The following is an 11206-nucleotide window of genomic DNA, read 5'->3' as shown; positions in this document are numbered from 1 at the left end:
AAACTGAAATGGTATTAGTCAAGCCGATTGATTAAACTTGAATTTAATACCAAATTTTCGCAACGGATTCCTTAAAAGTACCCTTAGCTTTTTTTTATTTTTTAATATATTAACCATCTGACATTTTTTTACAGACATTTAAAAATGTATAAACATAAACTATGAGAGGATTGGATAATTAACTCTTGGATTTATTAATGGAGTTATTTTTATTTATTGTGCAATACTGTTTTTTAACGTATAGTTTAAATACGTTTTCTTTTAAGGTAGAAGGTTTTTTTTAGAATTAGTCCGTTTGTTATTAGATAATTAGATGCTTGGCCAGGTACTCTTCTTGTCAATGAAAAAGAAACGTATAACCTCAATTTTACTATGGTGAAACCACAACAAACATCAAGGAAACGTGAAAACCATGGGAAGAAAGCGAGGCGGCACTCAGCTATTTCCCTCCATTAAGTAATGCTTAGTGGTGGTCCCGTTTTTTGAAGATTTTTACTGACCCTCTTAAAAAAACACATACACACACACTGGTGGATACTCTAGATATCAAAGAATCAAGGGCGTTCTTGGTTGGAATGGTGAAACGAAATATCCTGAACGGCATACAAGCGGATGACCTAGCATCATGGGTCGAGGTTACTTAAAGACTGAAAAAGGCATACAGCAGAGGACGTTGGACGCCAGAAGAAAATGTTTACCCTCTCTTCAATGAAGTGAGGAAGTCTGGGTAATCAGATTATAGTTTTGCTGAAAATAGATATAATTAGGACGGAACTTGATTGTACGAGATTGATTATACCATCAAATTAAAATGAACTCCAAGGACCATAAGACCGCATTCATACTTGAACGAATCTATTATGGATTTACCAGAATGCCATTTGGTCTCAAAAATGCCCCTGTTACATTTCAGAAGCTCATGGAGGAATTATTGAGAGGATCGGATGAAGCAATTTGTCAAGTCTACATGGACGACTTGCTAGTGTTCAGTAGATTAGAAAAGGACCACGTGGACCATTGAAGGAGTGTGGCAGTACCAACAGACGTAAAAGGAATACGGCGATTGCTGGGTGCATTAAATTACTACAGAAGGTTTGTTTCGGACATGGCGGAGTATCTTGTGCTTCTCAACAATTTGTCAAAGAAAGGAAGCACGATATTAGTGACGCCAAACATGGCCCATAACGCCCGAAAATGCATTGAGCAGCTACAACGGGAACCAGTTCTTGCATTCCCTAATTTCAGAAAACCATTTACGCTCACAACTGATGCAAGTCAGTACGCTCTCGGGACGGTGTTAGCACTGGAGACTGAAGAAGGAGAGCGTCCTGTAGCATAGGCCAGTCGGTGTCTTACAGAAGCAGAAGCCCGATACAGCGCCTTAGAACGGGAACTTCTTGGGATTGTGTTCGTAGTACACACGACATACACCCACCACAAGCGACACAGGAAGAGACGCCCACTGCTGAAGCACCGCTCAGTGAACTTCAGGCAAATTCGTTTTCATGGGATAGATAAAAGTGGGTCATAGTGGTCGACATATTTAACAAATTTGCAATGGCGTACCCAGTGAAAGAGAGGTTGGCAGAAGCAGTGTTAAGAGCCCTACGAACATGGTTCCATTTTACGAGGTACCAGATAGAATCTCATCACACAGTGGGAGGGAGTTTGACAACGCAGGTGTCAGGGAAGAAATGAAAGTCTTGGAGGTAGTGTGACACCTTAACACCCCGGGACACCCAAAGAGCCGAGGTGGGATTGAAAGGCTCCACAGCACTTTCAGTGACAATATGCGGGTGTATCAGTTGGAAAAGGGTCTAGAGCCGGATGAAGCGATGGAACGAGCAATCGTGGCATATAATCATTCCATACACTTAATCACCGGTTTTACCCATTCCAGATTGTTTTGGGGATGCGGAGACGTCGTAGGAATTATCGAAATACAGCGATGGAGAAGAGTAATATCTCACAGTTAATTGTTTGGCACAGAGAAAGATGTGGGCAAAATTCAGGAACAAAATTGAGAAGGAGAAACGCAGAAGAGCGGTACGACACAACATCAGTGTCTGTTGATTTGATGGGCCAGCTTAAAATCGGTTGGTGTACCGGAAAGTGAAAACTAATAGGGGGAAAGAGCTGCATTAGAGCATAATATTGTCACCATACAAAAGTGTAAATGAACCAAGAAAGCGTAGAACGGTTCATACAGAACAGTTAAAACTTCCTGTAAAGATGGTGTTATAACAGCCTGAAGTGCCCTCACGTCCCTTATGGAGGGTAATATTCTAAAATTTGTTTTTAATTTTTTGTCTGTGTATTTTAGGGACTTAATAACAGGTTGCATATCTTATAATATATCAATATCAAATAAATATGTAAATATCAATGAAAATGTAGATTCCGCTGAAATTGTATTTTTTTTCTTTTGCATACTTTGCACATTGAGATCTTTTTTTTTTTTTTTTTCATCATTACTATTATTTTTAATTGTATATATGTATTTGTATATATCACTTTTATTGTATTGTAATTTATTTGTATATAGTTTTTTTTTGGTCTATTGTACATAACTGAGTTTACGAGGATTGTTCGTAAACTGGCTGGGGGAGTTACAGACAGGTGTAACTCCAATATCAGCTGATTTGAATGTATATATACAGCTGAACTGGACTCAATAATGATCAGTCTTTGAGTAACAACCGAGTTGGTCATTTCTCCCTCTCCTTTCTCTGTTTTAGTCTTTGAGTTTTCAAAACTTTAACTTATATATATAAATAACCACATATAAATGTGGGTTTGTTTTGATTTTTCCAAAACGTAACAGTTCTTTCAAGCAGTCAGTCTGTTCCATTAACAACACAACTTTAAATGATTCCATACTCTGAAATGAGTTTATCCCATTCTCAAACATTTCGGCCCACAGGACATTATCAAGGAGAAAACTTAAAAATTATTTTTAAAAAGTAAACAATTACCAAAATAATATAACATTTTCTAATTAAAATTTAATAAAATGTAAGTAAAATTATTTACTTAAAAAATATATAATTTCAGAGCATCAACATTTTCTTTTTTTTTAGTTTTTCTTCATAACAAATCTCACTAACAATATTAACAATAAAACCAACCTTCAACTGTTATCAACTAATTATAGAGGTTAATTTATTTACATTCAATTATCACCTAATTGCAGAGCTATTTACTTCAAATTAAGGTAGGTTTTATTGGTAATAGTGTTAGAGTGATTTGGTAGGAAGAAAAACATTTTAAAAAAACGATATTGAAGCCTTAAAATCTTTTAGTAAGTTGACCTATTAGTAATAATATGTAAGGAAACTGTTATAATATTATTTAATTAATTGTTTAGCTTTAAAGACACACACACCTCGTGTAGAGTTGCTAGTATACCATCGGAAGCCTCCCAAGGTGGCGGATAAGGGGATTCTCACCAGATATAGCGAGAACCGGGGAAATAAGATTAGAGGGGGGTGTTTCAAACCTGGCAGGAGGTATACAGTACGAATAATACAATCCATAAAAATGATGAAAGATAACATTAATTGTGCTACTGTGCAGGGGCACGGAACCCCAGTACCGGCGTCGATAGGAAAAATTAAAGCGGTTTGGAAAAGTTGGAAACAGCTGCCCAAGTAGTGAGTTTCCAGCTTTCCGTTCAGCATTGAAAACAATGACGCGAATTAAAAAAACATCGCAGATGAGGATACTCCAGTTGAATCTGAACTAGAGATGCGACATCGATAAAAAAACATCGACAAAAACATCGATGTTTTTTTTTTAACCATTTCAGGAACATAAAGACTGTCCAAAGACTACCCAAGCTCCGGCCAGTCAGAAGTGCTTATTCAATCAACCAATAGGACATGGACTCCAAAAAACAACCATGTTTTTAAAATATCGTAGCTTACAATACATTACTCAAAATACATCGATGTTTTTCACATCCATTTGAGAAACATAAGGTCTGTTCCAACATCACGCATTTTACGGCCTGTCAGAAGTGGTTTTTGAAAGTAAGAATCCGACATCGACTACAAAAAACATCGATGTTTTTACAATATTGTTGCTTACAATACGTTACCCAAAAAACATCGATGTTTTTTTTAACCATTTCAGTAACATAAAGACTGGTCTAAAGACTACCCATGCTCCGGCCAGTCAGAAGTGCTTTTTCAATCAACCAATAGGACATGGGCTCCAAAGATCATCAATGTTTTTAAAATATCGTTGCTTACAATACGTTACCCAAAAAACATCGATGTTTTTCACATCCATTTGAGTAACATAAGGTCTGTTCCAACATCACGCATTTTACGGCCTGTCAGAAGTGGTTTTTGAAAGTAAGAATCCGACATCGACTACAAAAAACATCGATGTTTTTACAATATCGCTGCTTACAATACGTTACCCAAAATACATCGATGTTTTTGAACAACCATTAGAGTAACGTAAGGTCTGTTACAACGACTATCCAACGATCACGCATTTTCAGGCCTACCAGAAGTGGTTTTTTAAACAAAGAATCTGACATCAACGACATCGATGATTTTTAAAATCGTTGCTTACAATACATTACCCAAAATACATCGATGTTTTTCTTGTCGTAATTTATCTTTATTACGTCGTTTGCGTAATGATTGCAGGTCCTTTTTTATGCCACCACATTGTTGATAGGAAATTGTTTATACCGTAATTTTTTTGTTTTCATTTAGTTACTTTTGGAAAAAAAAAAAATTAAAGATTGGGACAAACGTAAAACATCGAAAGTAAAACATCGATGTTAAAAAACATCGGCTTAAAAACATCGATGTTTTCAAAACATCGACATCGATGTCACATCCCTAATCTGAACCAATGTGAAGCTCCTCAGGATCTCCTTTACCAAACTCTACGAGAACAGCAACGTCACAATGCTCTGCGAACTATACAAAAATCTGTATGGCAGCTTGTATCCGATGTCAGTGGCAAAGCTGGTATTTGAGCCCGCGATTCTCAATCTCTTCATGAAGCTAGTACTGCATCGTACTCCGGAAAAGAGATAACTTGAATGGTTGGTTACATAGATATTTCTTACAATTTATGTATAATCTTTTCACTTTCTTGATACTGGTTCAAATAATATATTCAAATAAATTTAACCCAATTTAAGTCTTAAAACAATCTATATTTCTTTATAAGTCCAATGTTTCGGCCAATTCAGCCATCCCCAAGGAAAATCGTAATACAAATTTACAACCACGTCAATTTAAAAAAAAAATTCTTTTATCTTATTGAAAGTCGTTTCGAACTATGTCACTCTGAATCAATTCAGCTTTTAATAAATAAAAGAAATTTTTTTTTTTTAATTGATGTGGTTGTAAATTTGTATTTAAGATTTTCCTTGAGGATGGCTGAGTTGGCTGAAACGTTTGACTTAAAAGAAAAATAGATTGTTTTAAGGCCTAAATTAGTTTATTTTATTTTATTTAAATCATAATAACCAGTATCTAGAAAGTGAAAAGATTATACATAAATTGTGAGAAATATCTATGTTACCATTCAAGTTATCTCGTTTCCATATTAATTTGTTTAAAATTAGATTGAACAGTTTGGACATAGTTCTAATTCCCATTCTGTCACTCATAAATTTAATAGCTTATCTCTTCATAGTAAAAATGTAAAGTTATTAATAAAAATTGTGTAACCTAACATTATTATTAGTATGGCATTGACCCTTCTTCTATAAATGACTAGCAAATGAACACGAAGTTCCGATAATGGAGAAACCATTGGAATAAAGTTAGAAAACGATATAAAGAAAGACAAGGCAAGTTTCTGTACAGATAAATTGTTTGAAATATATTAATCTCTTGTAATTATGGAATTATTCGGATTCAGTAAAACACATCTGATCATAACTAAGAACATTTTTCTAATGAATTATAAAGAGTTTGGAATTCTGATAAATAAATAACATAAAATGAAGGCTTTATATTAATACTTTGAATTCATAGAGGCACGATTTGAATTTATAGGAAGTATTCCGGGAGAGCAATATAGCTCAGTAAATAAGGAAGAATTCCAAATAAAGTAACATAGACTCAGGTTTCGTTCTATGCTTAGGTATCAAAGTTAGTCTAATTGCTAAAATGTAAACCCAATAATAAACACTCCAATAAATTTTGGAAATACGTACAATAAAAAATATTTTTAGCTTTTTAGCTAATTTTTAGCTTTACCGCTATAAAAAAAAAGCAACAATATGCTTTCATAATGTCCTACTTTATGAGTTAAGCCCAAGTATCACAAAAATGTTTAATAAATATGCCGAAATCTTCAAAACAATATTTTGAAAAGAACATCCCCTAAACTAAAAATAAATAAAAGCAGATCACGTGCATCTAAGTGGCTTAAATTTTTTGTAGCTCGTACATACCTAATATCAATTTGTTGAAAATATCCCAAAAGATTCACTGAGACGGATTAAGGAAGAGTTTCCAACCTCTCATTGAATAATAATAATAATAAATAATTTTCTGATATGATTTATGATTTCTTTTTTAATTTGTTTCCTGATTTATTAGTAGACAAGACGATGTACTAAGTTATAGAACAGACCGGAAAATAGTCATTCTTAACGCACCCAATAAAATAACTTAGTAATTCATAAAAAAAAAAAAAAGCACTATAACTGGCTACTGTGTAAGAAGCATGTGATTTCATTGATATAATTAGATAATAGAATGGTATCACAAAATATTCAGTTGGGCCATGGTGAATAGTTTTCCATACATCAGTAAATAATACATATCATAACATAATAACATAATAATACATATCATAATGATAATAATAATGTTACAAACGCAGATAATTATCATTACATCTAGTAACTAAAACTCGATATTGATATTGAGTAACGACCGTCATTCAAATTGTATATTTACATATTGTAAAGTATTTTCCACATTCAGTTCAAAATATAATATATTATAAACACCTAAATCTTTGAAAACAATGATGCTACCACTGAATTAAATACGATACTTATGTTTGATTTATGAAGTCCAGTCAACTCGCAAACAAACCATCAATATGCTAAATTTTTTTCCTCATCGTCAGATAAGGTGACAGCGCCACTAATGTCATCAGGAGTTGAAGACATTTCTGGGTCCTTACCTATGTCAAGTTCATCATCGCTGGGAGTACTCTCCGTCAGACCCAAAGACACGTCATCATCCTCCTCCATATCGCCGCCATCTTCTGCTCTTGACTGTCTCAGGACTGTCCTGATCATTGCTTCAATTTCGTTTTTAGTTAGATCACGATCGTTCTTAGTCAGGGGAACATCGCTAACCGTCTTTTTATGTGTTTTTTTCCATTCATCGTACATCTTTTTGCCTATGTCAGTTTTCTTATCATATTTATCTGATTTATAATCCTTCGTGTCATCCTTGTTCTGTTGTGCGGTTTTGCGATTAAAAGAAGCACTCGGGGTGTTATTACTTCCATCAGTAGTTGTCATTCCCAAATCATCCTTCCTCTTCAAAGGTTTCGATAGCGGTTTGGGTTTAGCATTCGAATGGCCACCAGGTTTCTTGGTGGAATTTCCTTCGATTGGTCTTGTCTTTTTATTCTTGTCTATTTTTGGTAGAGGATCAGGGTATTTCACTTTAGAAAGCTCAGTGTCTGATGAAGGTTCTGATGAGTCTTCATTTTTCTGTTTCAGCAGATTTTCCTTGAGCTTTGTTTTAAGTCGTCTTATAAATTTTTGATCTTGAGACTCTTTGAATAACTTTCTCATTTTAAGGAAGTCATCATCAAGAACAGTATTCTCATCATCGATTGATTCTCCACTACCTGAAGACTGTTTCTCTTTTGGTATCCTACGGCATTTGCTTATTTCTTTGATATGTGGCATTTTTCATTAGGAAATAAACTGATCACTATGAGAACAAAATGCACAAAAAATTAATACACTGAATGACAACAATTAATTCAAAAACATATGTCATTTTATAAATTATAATTAGCCCATAACAACTGGAGAGTATATATACTTTTATTTAATATAATAAAATTAAACTATAAAAAACTGTAAATTCAAAATAAGTATTTATTGAATCCATCTAAATTGTGGCATACTTTAGTGCAGGCAGAGCCTTATGTGCCCATAAAAATATGAGCTCTCCAACCCCGAAACTTGAAGTTAAGGTTCTTTCAAAGAAGAGATGACCCAAAATGAAGTTGTCGGTTCGTGGAGGATGTAAAACATTCAATTTTTCTATTCATACTGCGCCCGACAAGCGCTAGCAGGGGCATTCTCCTTACTGATATGACCTCATCAGTCTCTAAACGAATATGTGGCGACTTTTTATACATTCGGAACCTTTGGGGAATTTGCTAAATTCAAAACGGGGAAGTAATGTCGAGTGATAATTTAATGAGTAATAAAATAATATGTATGCAATAAATATAACAATATTTAATAAGGTCTACTCAATGTAGGTAGGAAGTTATTAGAGTACGTAACTCGAAGTTTAAGTGAGAAACAGCTCTGAAGTATCAGGTAAACCACCATTTTAGTTAATCGAAATTTATACAATTGCAATAAAGAATAAAAACTATCACATTAGTTTAGATATATTTGTGCAAACGTTAGATGTAGGCCTCCTGGCTTGGGAAACTGACAGACTGCGACAAGGGGACTGAGTGACTGAGCCTTTATCTCTACAGTCTAATAAAAATAATTAGAGTATTTTTAAATGAGCCGTTGTTATATGACTACTCTCAGGTACAGCAGGAGTGAAGAATTAAAAAAAAAAAATGTTTAGTGAATGACCTATAATTTGTTTTAATGTGACTTTCTTTACTATAAATAAATGAATATACTCAATTTTATTTGTTGACTAAAAAAAACAACAAAAAAAAACTAATTTAAGCAATTAAAAATAAATAAAAAGAATTAACGTAACAACAGCTATTTTTATTTAGATATTTGTTGATCATAATTGTTCAATGTATCAAATATCGGATGTTCTACGATCTTTGAAACAAAATAAAATTACAAAAAAACGTGTGGAACATTTTATGAAACATTTAGGAAAAGTAATTACGAATCATAATATTGAGTACTTTCTAACAGTTCAAAAAATAGATATTGGTAAAAGATATCACACTTACTTTTTTTATGGAAAACTATGTAGAAGTACTCCTTACCTGAAAAAAATTAACATTTCATTAATTACAATTTATATCGTTTCATTATATTTTATTACATAGCTACTTACAGATAGAAAAAGAGGGAAATTGAGAAAAAAAAGAGCTTTCACGAGCTTTAATTGTAAATTGAAACAAATATGCTCCAAAACATTATAAATATTCACGTGATAGAGACGAATTGAACCAATAATCATTCTGAACCATATGAGTGATCGGTGACCAGAATAAAAGAGAGCTTATTGAACTAAATCCAATGATTCATTTCAATAAATGAGTAGAGTCACAAAACGTTTTTTATTCCTCCCATTCTTCCATGCTCCTTTTACTAATTACATAAATATTAATAACTGTCTTTTTTTAATTTTTAGCACATTACGTCTAAGGCATCGCGAGCAATATTGAAATTACTAATTTTATTTAATAGTAAAACAAAAATTGACAATTCAATAATATGAGCTCATTCAAGAGACTGATTTGTTTCTGATCAGCAGCGACTAGTCCAGTCCTATATAAAAATTTTAAAAGTAAAATTTTTTTGATAGGGTATCAGACATTGAATTTCTAAATCAAATTTCATAAGCCCGCTTGTGCTATGGTACGTCAAAGGTCAGATATTTAATATTATAAAATTTTAAAAAAAAGTAAATGTTCATCATTCTGGAGATATAATTAATTAAAAAAAACTACAAAGCATTAGTTGAGGTGCGATATATTTTTAGAACGATCCGTTGATATATTTTTATTAATTAGTATAAAGACCAGAGTTTAGATTATTCAAATTCACATGGTATCAAAAGTTAAGAGGCCATACATTTAATTTTATTATTAAGAATAAACATAAATGTATATGTTAACATAACATTTAAAAAAACAACTATTATTCAGTTTGTTTATGTCTATAACGCTAAAAATATTTTTGAAAAAAACATAATTAAGCCCCATAACATTCAATTTAGTTACGAATTTTCAAGTATACTTGTTGGGACGAGTAAGAAGATCGAGTACGAAAACTTTCCAAACTTTGTACTTTCAGGAAAAAGCAATGCTTCACTGACAGCATTAATAATTCAATCACATTCAGAAGAAAAGTAAAAGTTGTTAGAATCAACAATCTGATGGTGAAATACCTTCGAGGAAAATGTAAAAATATCTCGCTAAACAGCGTGGAAAAAGTTTTTAACGAAGATAAATTTTCAGAAAGTAAAATATTTTACGTCAAGTTTTTAGAGTTATAAAATGTTTTAAAATGCATTAATTTATAATTTTATAAAATTAATAATAATAAAATCATATATTAATCGAGCTTACTTATTATAAATAAGATATTTAGGTATATCTATAACTGTTCTAATTAGAAACATTATTAGTTCCCAGCGAATCTACAGGTTCGCTATGCTTGAGCTTTAGTTGGAAGGTAACAACCGTACTATAAATATATTTCAACATTATTTTTCAACTGATTAAGACCCACTGAGCTAAATCAATTAATAAATAAAATCAAAAAGAACCAGTTTAGGTGTATTTGTCATTAATAAAATGTAGTAAGCAATATATTATTAACAATATCAAAGATGTTAGTAAATCTTGTACGGATGTAATCATTACTCAGAGAAATTCCAGGTCCGGTTGGGTTTTAAACAAGGTGATTCTTTATCACCTATCTTATTTAATCTAAAGGAGAGTTTGGCTGAAGAAAGGCCAGGGGACAAAGAGGAAATAATTAATGAAAAGAAGAGATAAATTATTTGGAAGACAAGAACCACCGGATTGATACAAAATTAAACATAGTGAGTTCGGGAGAAGTAAAATAACGACGATATGGTCGAAACCAGGCGTGAAGAATGACCAGATTTGTAGAATGTTAAACAATGTTTCGAAGCCTGGAGAAAAGCATCACCTGTAGTTTGGAAACGAAACAGTTTAGGAGAAGGTTAAGCGGCTATGGTGTGAATAGATTGGAATGGACAGGACATTTATCCGTTGCAAA

General features: G+C 32.8%; 1 protein-coding gene across 1 annotated transcript in view; it reads right to left on the bottom strand.

Moving 5' to 3' along the window:
* Positions 1-9212, bottom strand: part of Mgat4a (alpha-1,3-mannosyl-glycoprotein 4-beta-N-acetylglucosaminyltransferase a) — a 325867-nt gene extending 316655 nt beyond the window's left edge. Inside the window, exon 1 of the mRNA XM_067053479.1 lies at positions 9181-9212. The gene's annotated coding sequence lies outside the window, so the exon portion shown is untranslated. The remainder of the gene's footprint in view (positions 1-9180) is intronic.
* Positions 9213-11206: the final 1994 nt, after the last annotated feature.

This window comes from Halyomorpha halys, unplaced genomic scaffold (genome assembly GCF_000696795.3).
Source record: "Halyomorpha halys isolate HHAL.00 unplaced genomic scaffold, Hhal_1.1 Scaffold889.1, whole genome shotgun sequence".
In the NCBI taxonomy this organism is placed as follows: Eukaryota; Metazoa; Arthropoda; class Insecta; order Hemiptera; family Pentatomidae; genus Halyomorpha; species Halyomorpha halys.
This window is presented reverse-complemented; position numbering and strand designations above follow the sequence as displayed.